Here is a 12,696-nt window from a genome sequence, read left to right on the forward strand (position 1 = left end):
CCTATTTTAACCTCTCCAAAATCCTAAACAAAACTATATTCTTTTATTTTGAACCTGCAGGGGTATCCTGGTCCAGTTTCAAAATATTTTTGAACGTTCTATAAAATTAAAAATTCATCCAGACTTAAGATGAATTTGGCCCATCAGCATTTTTGAGGGAAAAAAAAAAAAGAAAAAGAAAAAAAATAAACCAAACACCACACCAGAAACATGTTGGTCAGCTTCTGAAAATATGTGTATTTAAAAAGTCCCAGCTGTGCTGGCAGGAGATGTGAAATATTGAATGCTTTTAAAAGAGAATAAACCTAATGATCTTTCTGTGTATTCATATTAAAAGATCCTGGTCTTTTTGCCTTTCTTACTTCAAAAACAGAGACATATAGATAGACAAATTGGGATTACTTACAAGCTGACACTGAAATTTCAGTTCATAGCTATGTAATACAGTAGGATACTCTAGCATCAGAAATCTTTAACAAGCCAGTATTAGCTGTGAAGTGTTACTAATTCTGAATTCCTGGTGGTTTGCCACTTTAAATTAGGTATCAGATGAGATCAGATGAGGTGGTGACTTTATTTTTATTGTTTGCTCATTCTTGCACATTTATGAAAGTAATTTTCTAATTCTCTAAAAGATCCCAGGTAAAACACTATAGAAATTGATTAAACAAAATATTACAGTAAAATACAAAGAGACACAGTATTGTATCTTCTGATAAATAGCTCTCTTATTAATTGTGCATCCCAAACAGAAATTAATGCAAATCAATTTTCGTCTGTAAGATATAATTTCATTCATTCCAGTGACCTGTACCATGGAAATAATCATCAATATTTTACCCTGACACCCAGACATCCATTACAGGATCCCATCCAGGCACTCTTCTAAGCAAGGAGCTCAGTTCTCCTGAATCAATTAATCTCTGTTTACTTACGTGTTTCCCCATCTATAGCAGCAATGATTTAGTAAATCCCTTCTAAAACTAAATTTCAACATCAAACATAGAACTTCGACATGTGAGCTGGCAGAATTCATCAGTGACATATGGATATTCCCCAGCTACAGGAAACAGGAATTTATTCCGCTCAGGTTTATTGCTGGAAGTGTTTCCCCAGCACACAGGCTGCTTAGCTCTGCTGAAGTATGTAATGTGCGCTTTACATCTCAATAATAAAATGTAATCCTAAAAACAAAGAGTTCCAGTTCCAGGACACACATCAGTGTGGCTAGTCACTTTCTGAACAAAACATCTGCAGCAAAAACCTCAAGACATACTGATTTGAAAACAGTATTTCCACCCTCATGTATAAAAACACATTGAACAATGAGAAGAGGTCTAACACAGATATCAAACTACTTTTTTTTGCCCTTATCCCAGGGCAAAGGTGGGTATAGCCCAAAATAAGGACTCAGCACTCTGCTGACCTGGAGTAGGAGGTGAAGACTAATAAGTACAGCTCACTAATTCTCCCTGAACACAAAGGAGATGAGCAAAACCAGTTCTGGGGGGGAATTAAAACATCCCCAAAGAGCAACAACAAATTGCTGAATGTTATATTAGTGTTTTTCTTAAAGGACTTTTCTGCTCCAGGGGGTACAAGATTAAATAAGAGTGGAAGCTTTCACTTAAAAGACAGAAGTTTCTATCCTCCATGTGTGCAGAGGAAACCTCCCAAGAGTTCTTGTTTCAGCATGTCACCATCCTAAAAGAAAACTGTGATAATCACAGCCTAGCTTAAAAAATTAGATTTTACAATTTTTTAATACCACACTGTGTGTCATGGTTGGATTCACTCTCTCTTTGGCTGTCTGTTAATCATATTTTTGATTTCTTCACCATGAGCACTAGACCACTGGCTTCTATCTTCAGTGAAAGTTGTGACATTGGTGTCTGTAGGAGGGACCACACCAAAATCTGCAGGACTTGCAGAAAACTGCAAGATCTACTCAAGTTACCACTGCCCTGGAGGAAAAAGGTCAAGTGTCATAGCCATAAACTTGCACAAGTAAACTTTCAGCTGGCTTTTTTCATTTATTTATTTTAAGAAAGCGGATTAGGTCAAAATTTGTGCAGGTAAAGAAATTGTAGACTGCTCCTTTAGCTCATCCACCATCAAAATCTGAAAGGAAATGCTAAATTCTCACTGCTCCTAGAAGCAGGTTTCCATTTAGCTAGAATTTGTATTATCCTTTTCAAGTATACACAACACAGCTCAATTTGATACTATCCAGTCACAAACCCCAACTTCACACTAAAATACCTTATAAGTAACTCTTCAGAAAGTCAAATATATTGAGTTACTCCAATTACCTTTAATAAAATTCTTGTGCTTTTATTTGGAACAAAAGTTTTCCACTCTGTCAAAGGAATGTGAAATATTGCAAGACTTTAACAAAGTCCCTGTAATTCAGTGGAGAAAGAGGTTCTCTTGGTTTGGAAACCCATGGTATGACCTGGAATAGCAAGTACAGACATCCAAGTGCTGTCAAAGTGAAATTAACACCAGTGTTCAAGAGGAATATGATCCAAGAAGTCCTGACCAACCCAGGTGTCGGCAGCAGCACACCATGCGACACTTGTATTTCTACTAAATGTTTCTACTAAACATTTTCTTGAGTGCTCATAATCCTTCCTCTTGAGCATTGAGAGACAGGGCTCTTTATGCATATACATGCCTCCTGCAGTGGGGGCACAGTTCTGTGTCTCAAGGACTGGCAGTTCTCTAAGTCCTTTAGGGCCTCATTTAAGTCCTTAAGGGTTTGATTTGCTGTACATCCTAACCATGCTCAGGGCAAGCAGCTTTAGGGATTGTTATAGTATATGGATTTCTTATGTGAGCTATGCCAGCCCTTGAGTCAAGCCCTAAGGTTAAACTTCTATTTTCCAAACCAAAAATCTCTTAAATTTAGTTACAGCAGCTCTAAAAACCTTAGACCCTCTATGGAAAGGCATGTGTACCTCAATCTTCTCACAGGATCTGCTCTGTAGTCAGTGTGCCATAAAGCACATGGAGGAAAAGAGCCCTGCATGCAGCCCCTCCTCAAAGCATCCTTGTGGGGCTCATCATCCCAGCCAAGTCTCTGCCAAAGATCTTCTTGCTCCTCCTTGATTCCCTGTGGGGTGAGACTTGTCAAGAGTGCTCCCAGAAAGTCAAATCTACACCCCATACATAGCTCACAGCCACTAAGAAATCTCCACAGGCACAGAACCACAGAGCCCTGCTCTGGTTGGGGAAATAAGGATATGGGAACAACCAGCAGCACACCCTGGAAAGCAAACTCTTCAGCCAGTTTTTGCCAGTGCCACCTCTATTTGCTGACTCCCTGAGGCTGAAACAAGAGTTCCCTAAGAGGAAAGTACTGGAGCAGCCCAGGCAGGTCCAAGCACTGCAGCAGCCTCTTCTATGGTGGTAGAGGGTCCAGTCCACATAACATGCAACTTTTTATTTTGCTTGCTCATAGGAGAGGTTTCACTGTCTTATATTTCTTACATAAGCCACCTCTCTTCAGCACAATCAGACACAAAAAACCCATGATGGGGCATTTCTAATTCCTCCACTTACATGCTCTACCCTGAGTACAGTAGACTGCTACTGAAAATCCTCCTGGCAAACAATGCAGGATCAAAGAGAAGAGCAGAATTCTGTGTGACTCACTACTAAAAAATGAATGGTGGGGGTAAACAACAGCTTAGGAAATTATGTAGGAAGTAAGTAAACATTCAAAACAACCCCTTTTAAGCAAACCCCAGAACACTCCATATTTTATAGCTTTTAAATGGAATATAATAACTGCTATGTTATTCAATTGCCTTGATATAAGCACATTAAAAAAGTAAGATAAGATAGAAAGTAAGATAAGCCTTATCTTTCAATCTTTTCAACACAGTCATAGAAAATAAATCTTAAATTGCAATTATTTTAAACTATATACCAAAAAAAAAGCCAAAACAAAACAAAAATAAACAAACAAACCCTCCAAAATCCACAAAAATTTAAACCCACTATTGATGATCTGGGATGTTTTCTGCTATAGGTCTACAAGCCAATTACAAAAAATTATTAAGACCGAACTCCTTACCACTATACATGGAAGAACCAAACCCAGCCTGCCCTTTGTTCCTACCACACAAACACAGCACACCTCTCTGTGGAGTGATGCTTACCAGTTTCCAAGCAGGACTACACATCTCCTTCAACAGTGTCCTCATAAAACAGACTTTCTTTTGCAGCTGTGTGGGCTACAAGAGAAAACTGAGGTCTTTCTTCAAGCACCGTTGTTAGTAAGAGGCTGTCGGTGCAGCCAGCAGCCGCCACCACTGATCCCACCCAGCTCAGCTGCTTAACAGAACCAAGATACAGAGTGCACATGTGTCCTGTGCAGGCAGAAAACATTTCCTTGGTAATTAGCAGCAGAGCCTCCTACCTGGGGAGGCACTAAACTGCACTCACCATGAAAAATTAAACATCACCAGTTGAAACAGAAGCATTTGTTCTCAGTGTCAGGCTTGGGCGCCATAACAGGAGATGACAGACTCAATATCAAATAGTGATTGCAAGAGACGACGAAGGCGAGCTTGTCAGAAACCCGAGCTTAGCATGCAGAGTATTACACTGGTGACAAGTCAAGGATTTTGTTCTCAGACATGTTTGTGAGAAGCACTTTTGTAGATTCAGCAAAGGAATCAGAAGGGAATAGCAATTACAGAGAGCTGCCACAGCTGAGCTTTTTACACCATCACACCAGTGCAGCCCATTTCCCAGCAGGATGCTCCTATTGGGAAAACCTGATATCTGCTTGACATTACTGTTCTTCCCACAGCGGTTCAAGAAGTAGGATGTTTCTGAGCAAAGCTGTAATGATTCAATAGAGAAATGTTCCACCCATAGAGGGACAAGACATTACCTCACCAGAGCCAGCAGCTTCAGCGGATTTATTGCATGTTATCCCCACAGCAGATATTTTTCCTCCCAGTTTTAATTTTGCAGCACATAGCGGTTCCTTGGTACAAGAACAATTTGCATAACCAAGCAAAGACTCATTTTGAAGCACACTTACAACAGCATCCAAATGCCATAATGTAAACAGGGCTGGGAATGGCACATCAGGCTTCAGCCTTGTTATTAAATCTTAATACTTCCTGAGGGCTGTGTAGTCTTAATTGTATCTCGTGTCTTTGCCACAGCATTGCACATAGTGTCATTTCAGTACAAATCAGATGAAAACCCACACAGATTTATCTGATCTGTTCCCCTATCAGAGTTTTTGAATCCCATCTTCTCTGGAAACCTATGAGAAGACAAGGTGCAATAGAGAAAAGTGAAAGATTAAAAACACATTGCTGTGGTTTTGTATTGGTATAAAAAATGAAAGAAGACAATGTAAAGTGCTTGCTGTTCTTCCAAAGACAACAAACAATGTTTCTTGGCAGCTAACGCTTAAATTTCAGTTTGGTCCCTCACAGTCCTTCAAAATGCACTGCCTTTTTTTTTGTCTTTTTCCTTTGTTATTCTTTAATTTCCCTGTGTTGATATGGTAAGGCACCACTGCATGTTATCAATGTAGATGGTGTTTTAAAAAGTCATTTTAGAAAAACATACTGTGCCATATTTATTCAATCTTACAGTGGAAAGCAGGTTAGTGATGCTGCTTTACTATGTCAGCCTGTAACTCCAAGTTCTGTATTTAGAAGTACCAAGCAACACTTTGATGAGGGTATTGCAGCACTCACTTAAAGACACTGTACGTGCATAATTGGAAATAGAGATTCTGGACTTCCTTGGATTTTATTTATAGCTCTTATATATAAAGCATATATATGTTGTATGTATAGCTCTTGGTTTATATTTGTGGTCCACCCTATGGTCTGCATCCATTTTTATATACACAGCTTCTGTGACGGTCTTCTATGTTTTCCTTGTGCTTCTTTCTCCTTTTTAATTATTCTGTGTCAAAATTAATAGACAGCCATGAAAATGAAAACGTCACAGCTTAGTGCAGAATGCATCAATTACTCAAGCAGGATGCAGGACAGTTAAAGGTACATTCCCCAGTGGCAAAAGAGCTTGTCTTCTTCCAGCTGGAGTACAAAGGAAAAATATCCCATTGACTGCAATGAGAGCCAGTGGGCTTAAAAGATTCTCATGATCTTACAAATTAAGACAACCTACTTTTCATGAACAGTGACAGAACTTGTAGTCTAAGCATCATTTAAGAGCTATAAAGTGCACAATATGCTCAAAGGGATTAAATTTACTTTAAAAAAGCAATTTGCAGGTCTCATGAAAAATGTTATAACAGTTTGATCCAAATATGTGTGCAATCAAAACAACAAAAACTTGCTAATCTCTCCCCTTCACTCAACTTGTCCTAGAATGAAATACCTTGGGGAAGGAAACAGGTCATAGGATATAACATTTAGGTTTTTTTAATTCTTTGAAGTACTTGGTTTGGGCATAAGCAGAGAGGTTGATAGGTGCTTTGGAGATCGAAGGGTAATTGGGGCTTAGCTTTATCAACTGGACTTGAGGAAATCACTGAAATCTGATTGAAAATACGTTCATGCAGTGGCTTCTTCCATAGTTTCTGCCTGCATGGAAGAATGCAATAATAATGCTTACCAAAACATTCACGGGGCTCAGAAAACATCTAGCACAATCCAACAAATCCTGATACACCATTTGTAGAGGCAGAGAAAAGCAAAAGTAGGTAAAAATTGTCACCATGGCTCCTCACAGCCTCTCCAGTCTGGATGCAGCGATGTCCCTGTCTCCTTCTTGCACTCCTCAAATCTCTTTACACTGCAGCTGCTGTCAGCCATTCATCAGAGAAGCAGGCTGGGGGAGATTTTCAAAAGAAGTGTCCTAATCTCAGCTTGGGGACATGGACCTGCTGCAGGGGGCAAAGCCCAGACAGTGTGGGTCCAAAACTACATTTTCTTCCCAGGGACATCTGAAGCAACACTCATTAACTCTGCATATGAGAAAACCACTTTTTCTGAGGGATCAATGGCAAATTATGTATTCTATTAACATAAAGAACCACAGTTCAGCAAAACAGGTATTTCTTAACAACTGCAATCCTCTGGAGCTGAATTCCTGTCAACTACATCCAGTGTACTTCTGCTGGTAGAAATCAAAGTTTCCTTCTTGAGACAGGCTGGGAATTTTAGTCCCAGCTGAAAAAAAAATAATTTCTTGTCTCAGCTACTTACTACGTTTAACCCCTTGAGATATGTGTCTTCTACTGTCTTGTCATCCCCAAACAGGCCCTCATTTCAGCTACTCACAGGCAGACACAGTGCTGTAGGCTTTATACAAACATGCAGTAAGAAATGGACACCACTGCAAAAAGTTAAAGTAGGATGAGTTAAAAAGGAGTGGGGAAAATCCAAAGTCATGTGGAAGACATGAGAGGAAGAATCTTTGTCCCAGGCCATTGGACAGGTAAGTAAAAGAGAGAACCACTGATGACCTCCTAATGGTCAGTTTAGTGCTCTGTTAATATAAACTCTTCACTTTAAGCACTTCATCCTTCTGCTATAAAAAAGAAGCACCTTATGTGGTTGAGGAGAGAGTAGGCTGTACCCTTAAGAAATCTGGAATTTCAAACACAATGATGTGCTACAATGTAATTCCCCAGGGCATCTCTGAAAACCTGTGCTCTCTGTGGCTGGGAAAGGGTTCACAGAAAGACATACGTTAGATATGAGCAAAAAGCATTTTCTGAGACAACAAAACATATATCCTGTTTTAACCGAGAGAAAACAAACTGAGAATCAAAGTTAAAGAAGAAATTATTTTAATCTATCCTGTGGTAGACAAATTAAATACAGAAGCATTAATCCTTGAAGGCACATAGATGTTTGATTAGGCAAAGTGCATTGATTGGTAAAAATTAATTCCAGCATCAAAACCTGTATTGATTGCTGTCCCTCTGCTTACCCAGTTTAACTAACGTGGCCTAAGAGACTCGTGTTTAGTGAGGGTGCCTCTGTGAAGGGGAAGTTCCCCTTTCCTGATCTTTCCTAACAGGACTCCACGGTGGTACCCTTCTGCCCCCTGCATACCATGGCTGCCCACACACTTCCCTTATGCTTAATTCCATTTCTATCTCCATTTTCCACTAGCAGCAGCTAAGACTGAGCACTGGGATGGGTGTTAAGTGCAGAACAGGGAGAGTTGCTGTGGGTACATGTGGCAGCTCACTGTGCTGATAGGCCAGCCACTGCCCTTCACTGAGCCTTCAGTGCCAGCAAAAAACAAGGGTTTTGGCTGCTCCCTGCCCAAGGGTCTTGAATGAACTGTGCCATAAGCTAGTGTCATGCTCAGTCTGGCACTGTCAAGGACGTACTTAACCTGCATCCAGTATTAGGAGACACCACATCACACTTGAACCTCTTCTCCTTCCTAGCACTACTGCTCTCATACTTTTATATCACACAGATCTGTGTGTTTACATTTGTCTTATCTGAGTCTCACAGATATAAAATCCAGTATTTCTAGTTCCCCAGCTAAAAAATTCTCTTTGTTCTCAGCAGAGCTTGCAATGCCTCCTAGTCCAATACTACCTTCAAATTCACTTGATTTTTGTATTCACAAACCAGACTTAATGGGAATACCTGGGGAATACCATGGACATTAAATCCCAGTTTAAAGTATGACCATCTGTCATTACCATTGATGACACTTTATTTATGTCTGATATTACTTTATTTAAATTTATTTGGTGCAGTAGGCAAGAATAGGAGGTGATGGTAGTTCCAACTCATAGGCAGGAACACCTTCTGTCTGGTCTTTAGGGTTCCTTCCAACACAAACCAATTTGTGTTTCTACAAACTGTATCAATACAAGGTCAAAATTAATAATGTCACCTTTAAAAGTCACTTCTATATTCTCTGATTTTCCTTTATTGAACTACATGTACACTCCTAATGAGCCCATTACCTTCACAATAACTTACAATTTTTTTCTTAAGAGAGTTTAACTATTACTTTACTACAGTCAGGATTTAATACTATCTAGTAACATATGCCAGAATAATTCTTTTAAATCATTGCAATATTGCCCTTCTCAAATAGAAGATAATTCCTAAATTCTCATGACTGCTAAACAAATTTGCAATGACGTAGTAAAGGTGTCGTAATTCCCTATTTCATAGATCCTATCCCTCATACCTGCAGGGCATCTTTAACTGCCTCTTGCTGTCTCACAAGTGCAGCTGTTTAGTGTTTCATTTATCAGCTATCCATGCACATTTATCAGCTCTCCATTCATTTTTTGGGGGGCTTCTTCCAGCATCAAATGCATAGATGAATAAGGAACTGGGGGAGAGAGAAATCAGCTACAACGAAAGGGTTGAAATGCAAAATATTTTGAAGTCTTACTGCATTCTTTTCTGGGCTACTCAGAATAAATGTGAATGACCTTCATACTGTGTATACACATGAACTTATCAATTGGGTTAGAAAGGTTACATCTACAGTGGCCCAGCTCCAAAGCAGTTCAAATAGAGCCCTCACAAAAAAGAATCTCAGCCCTGCCTATTCACGTTAAAACAGAGCAATTATTCTTTATGGTTCCTTATTCCATAGTTCATGATTCTCATCTCTCTTGGTATTCACTTCAGTGCTGGACCTAGTGCTTGTCATTCAAGTAAGGAAGGACCTTTGCAGATATGAAATGCAATGCAAATACCAAGCTTCACAACTTTTTTTTTTTTTTTTAACCAGCATTTTAATTTGACTGCTCAGTTAATGTGTGGTTTAACCCCAAAATTATGGCAACCCTGAAAATAGTCTATAACGTTTTATTCTGTCTATTAAAATTAGACTCATATTTTTTTTCTAGTGGACTTCAGTGTTGCACCAAAATAAAACAGATCTGGTGTTGCCACTACAGTTACCACAAACACATAAAAAATCATGCAGAGCCTAAGCACTAAGCAGCATAAATCAGGATGCATAATCACACAGCAGCTGCTCACTGGCAGGAAAGAACCCTGCGAGCAAAATTTGGCCTGGTGATTTGGAACAGGATCCAAACAGATGCCTACACTTCTAAATGGCTAAGACTTGGTTTAATTTTAAAGCATGATGTTAGCTAGATCCAAATCATCGTAACTCTTTACAATTTATTTTGTCTAGGCTGTGGAGTCATAAAAAATAATGCTCAAGTCTCAACTCCCTTTTATTTCAAACCTGGTTTTATCGTTGCCTCCAGTCTTGGGGTCAGAAAAAAAAGGGTGTGTAGTTCCCCAGAAAATGCTCTGGGAATGCAGATACTTCTTGGATATATATGTATCCAGCATACAGGGGTGTCAAAGGGTTTTTGGCACTGCCCAAAAATTCCTGAATTGCTTTTCTGAATTTAAGTGCCTGGTTCCCCCTTGAATGCCAAACATGCACCTCCAGCTCTTCTCCTGGCATCTAGCACTGGGTTTTGAGGAATAGAACAGCAAGAGGCCAGAAGCCTGAAAATGAGCAAAAATTAGCACCTAGCTTTAAATAAGGCTTTTTAGCCCTTTATAGGATTTAGCTCTAGCTTTAGCTCATTCATCAAAAGCAGTTTTTGAAAATGGGACATGGCCGTTTGAAAATCTTAGACATTACTAAGGTCAGGGAGACTGCTGCTCTAAGGGAGCTGAAAGCTTTGGAAGGAAACCAGAGGAGCACAGGGGAAAAGCACTTTAAATACACAGCCCTGTTTTCAGTTACCAGCATGAGCACACTTTTGGGGAGAACAAGTGAATTCCTTTGCAGGAGCTGACCCAAACAGCCCATAGCCTGCTCCAGCACTGACCCTCCGATGGGGAAGAGGCGACCTGCAGGATGTCCCCATCTGGCTCACAACCATCTCCTGCACCGAACAATGCAGAGGGCTCTGCACTGATGGGCAGCTGGACTGGGTGACCTTCTGCACTCCCTCCCAGCCAACACTACATCCTGGATCCTAAAAAGAGCTGGAAATAAGCTTGTTGATTTATATATCTATATGTATGTTCAACACATGCACCAACAACTTGCTACTCCACTGTGCAGGGAGGATGGGGGAAGGGAGCTGATCTCAATATCAGAACCTGGCATCCATCAGATCCCAGGATGCAGACACATGGGTAAGCAGGGTAGCACACTCTTCCAGATAATGACAACAATCTTTTTAGTGTATTAAAAATTCAGCCAGAAAGGTGATAAAGGAGATTTGGGGGTGGGGGGGGAGGAAAGAAAGATCAAAATAATAATAGTTTCAAAGCACTGCACTTATTTTAGACATTCTTACAGCATGTTTCCATAGGAACTGGAACACAAAGGAGCACACTGCAGCAGTGCTCACAAATGTTGTGTGGTTTAGTGGCTTGAAAAGGATTGGTTAAGGGCACCATGACCACTCAGAGTACCAGGCACCTGCTGCCTTTGCTGCACAACAGGATCTTAGCTATGACGTTTTGCAAAATATAGGGAAATAACCTTTTTTCCCAAATTTTTTCCTATCATCCTGTAGGCATGGCTGCTTTCACATCTGTGTATAGCCTCATTCCTAAGCACTCCCCACCCAGATCCATTTCATGTGGGGCATGAAGACAGCAGTGTTTAACCCAGGTTGTGTGGTTGCTGTGGAGGTGGCGTGTCCTAAGGAGTAGCACATGGGTCTGGTTTTTGTATCCAGCTTTAGCACCCACCTGCTGAGTGACCTTGTGCAAGTCACCTCAGGGCAGATCTGCTCCATCTGTCGGCTGCCTGAAATGCATCTCACCCAGCTCTGCAGGTGAGCACTTCTCTGGCCAACAGGACAGCATCTATCCTGCCTGAGACACCCACGCCATGGACAGGTCTCTTGTTCCCAAAGCACACACCCGGTCACATCCAGACACTAAGAAGCCCGTTGCCCACATCTCAACGTGCCACGTGGCAATTGATTATTTTCTCCATTGAAAATTGCCCACTACAAAGTGAGGTCTGTGTTGCAGCTCACCAGAGCAGCATTTAGCTGCATGAAGTGGGTGCTGCATGTCTTGGAGCAAGGCATGGGCATGGGGGTGCTTTTGGTGACCTTGCTAGTGGGACAGCACTGGAGGATATTTACGATGCGGGGAGCCAGACCTGGTGTGGCATCACCTTTAACTCCTCCTGTGTCAGCCTTCTCCATAAGCTGTCCTCAAAACTGAAATATGTTCTTTCTCAGAGGGAAATAATTAGTTGTCTCCAAGTGGCAGCATTAGAAGCAAAGAAACCCAGCCTATTGAATCCAAGCAACAAGAGCCTGGAACTCAGCAGGAGAATTAAGCTATTTAACTGTGTTTCTCAAAGAAAACAAAGATGCTCCAGAGTGTGATGAACTGCTCACCTCACCCTGTGGTGGTGAGCCTAAATGACCAATTGAACTTTAGGTGGTGAAAATGAGACAAAATTCCTCCTACCTCCTGTGCTGTCATTCCTCAATGCACGCAACGGTGCCATGGCAGCAATCCCATTTGTGAAGGATTTCCTCACCAACTTGCGACAAGGGCTGTACAAGCACTGGTTATTAGTACTTATGGATTGAGAAAAAAGTAGAACTTTGTTACTTATGGATTTGAAAACCTCCTAACATATTGAGATATATTAAGGTATAATATATTATAACATTGTATATAATATATTGAGGTATATTGAGACCTGCCTGACTCATAACAGTAAAGGTGGATAATTTTTAACAGA

The 12,696-nt window shown here is 40.6% G+C and overlaps 1 long non-coding RNA gene across 1 annotated transcript in view; it reads right to left on the reverse strand.

The window, feature by feature from the left end:
* Nucleotides 1-6,290: 6,290 nt before the first annotated feature.
* LOC148184874 (uncharacterized) overlaps nucleotides 6,291-12,696 on the reverse strand; it is a 37,130-nt gene continuing 30,724 nt past the window's right edge. The window contains exon 3 of the long non-coding RNA XR_015772057.1: nucleotides 6,291-6,590. This is a non-coding gene — a long non-coding RNA (uncharacterized LOC148184874). The remainder of the gene's footprint in view (nucleotides 6,591-12,696) is intronic.

The sequence above is a fragment of the Pseudopodoces humilis genome, chromosome 2 (genome assembly GCF_049639895.1).
Source record: "Pseudopodoces humilis isolate 2021_Gansu_Grassland_sample_001 chromosome 2, ASM4963989v1, whole genome shotgun sequence".
In the NCBI taxonomy this organism is placed as follows: domain Eukaryota; kingdom Metazoa; phylum Chordata; class Aves; order Passeriformes; family Paridae; genus Pseudopodoces; species Pseudopodoces humilis.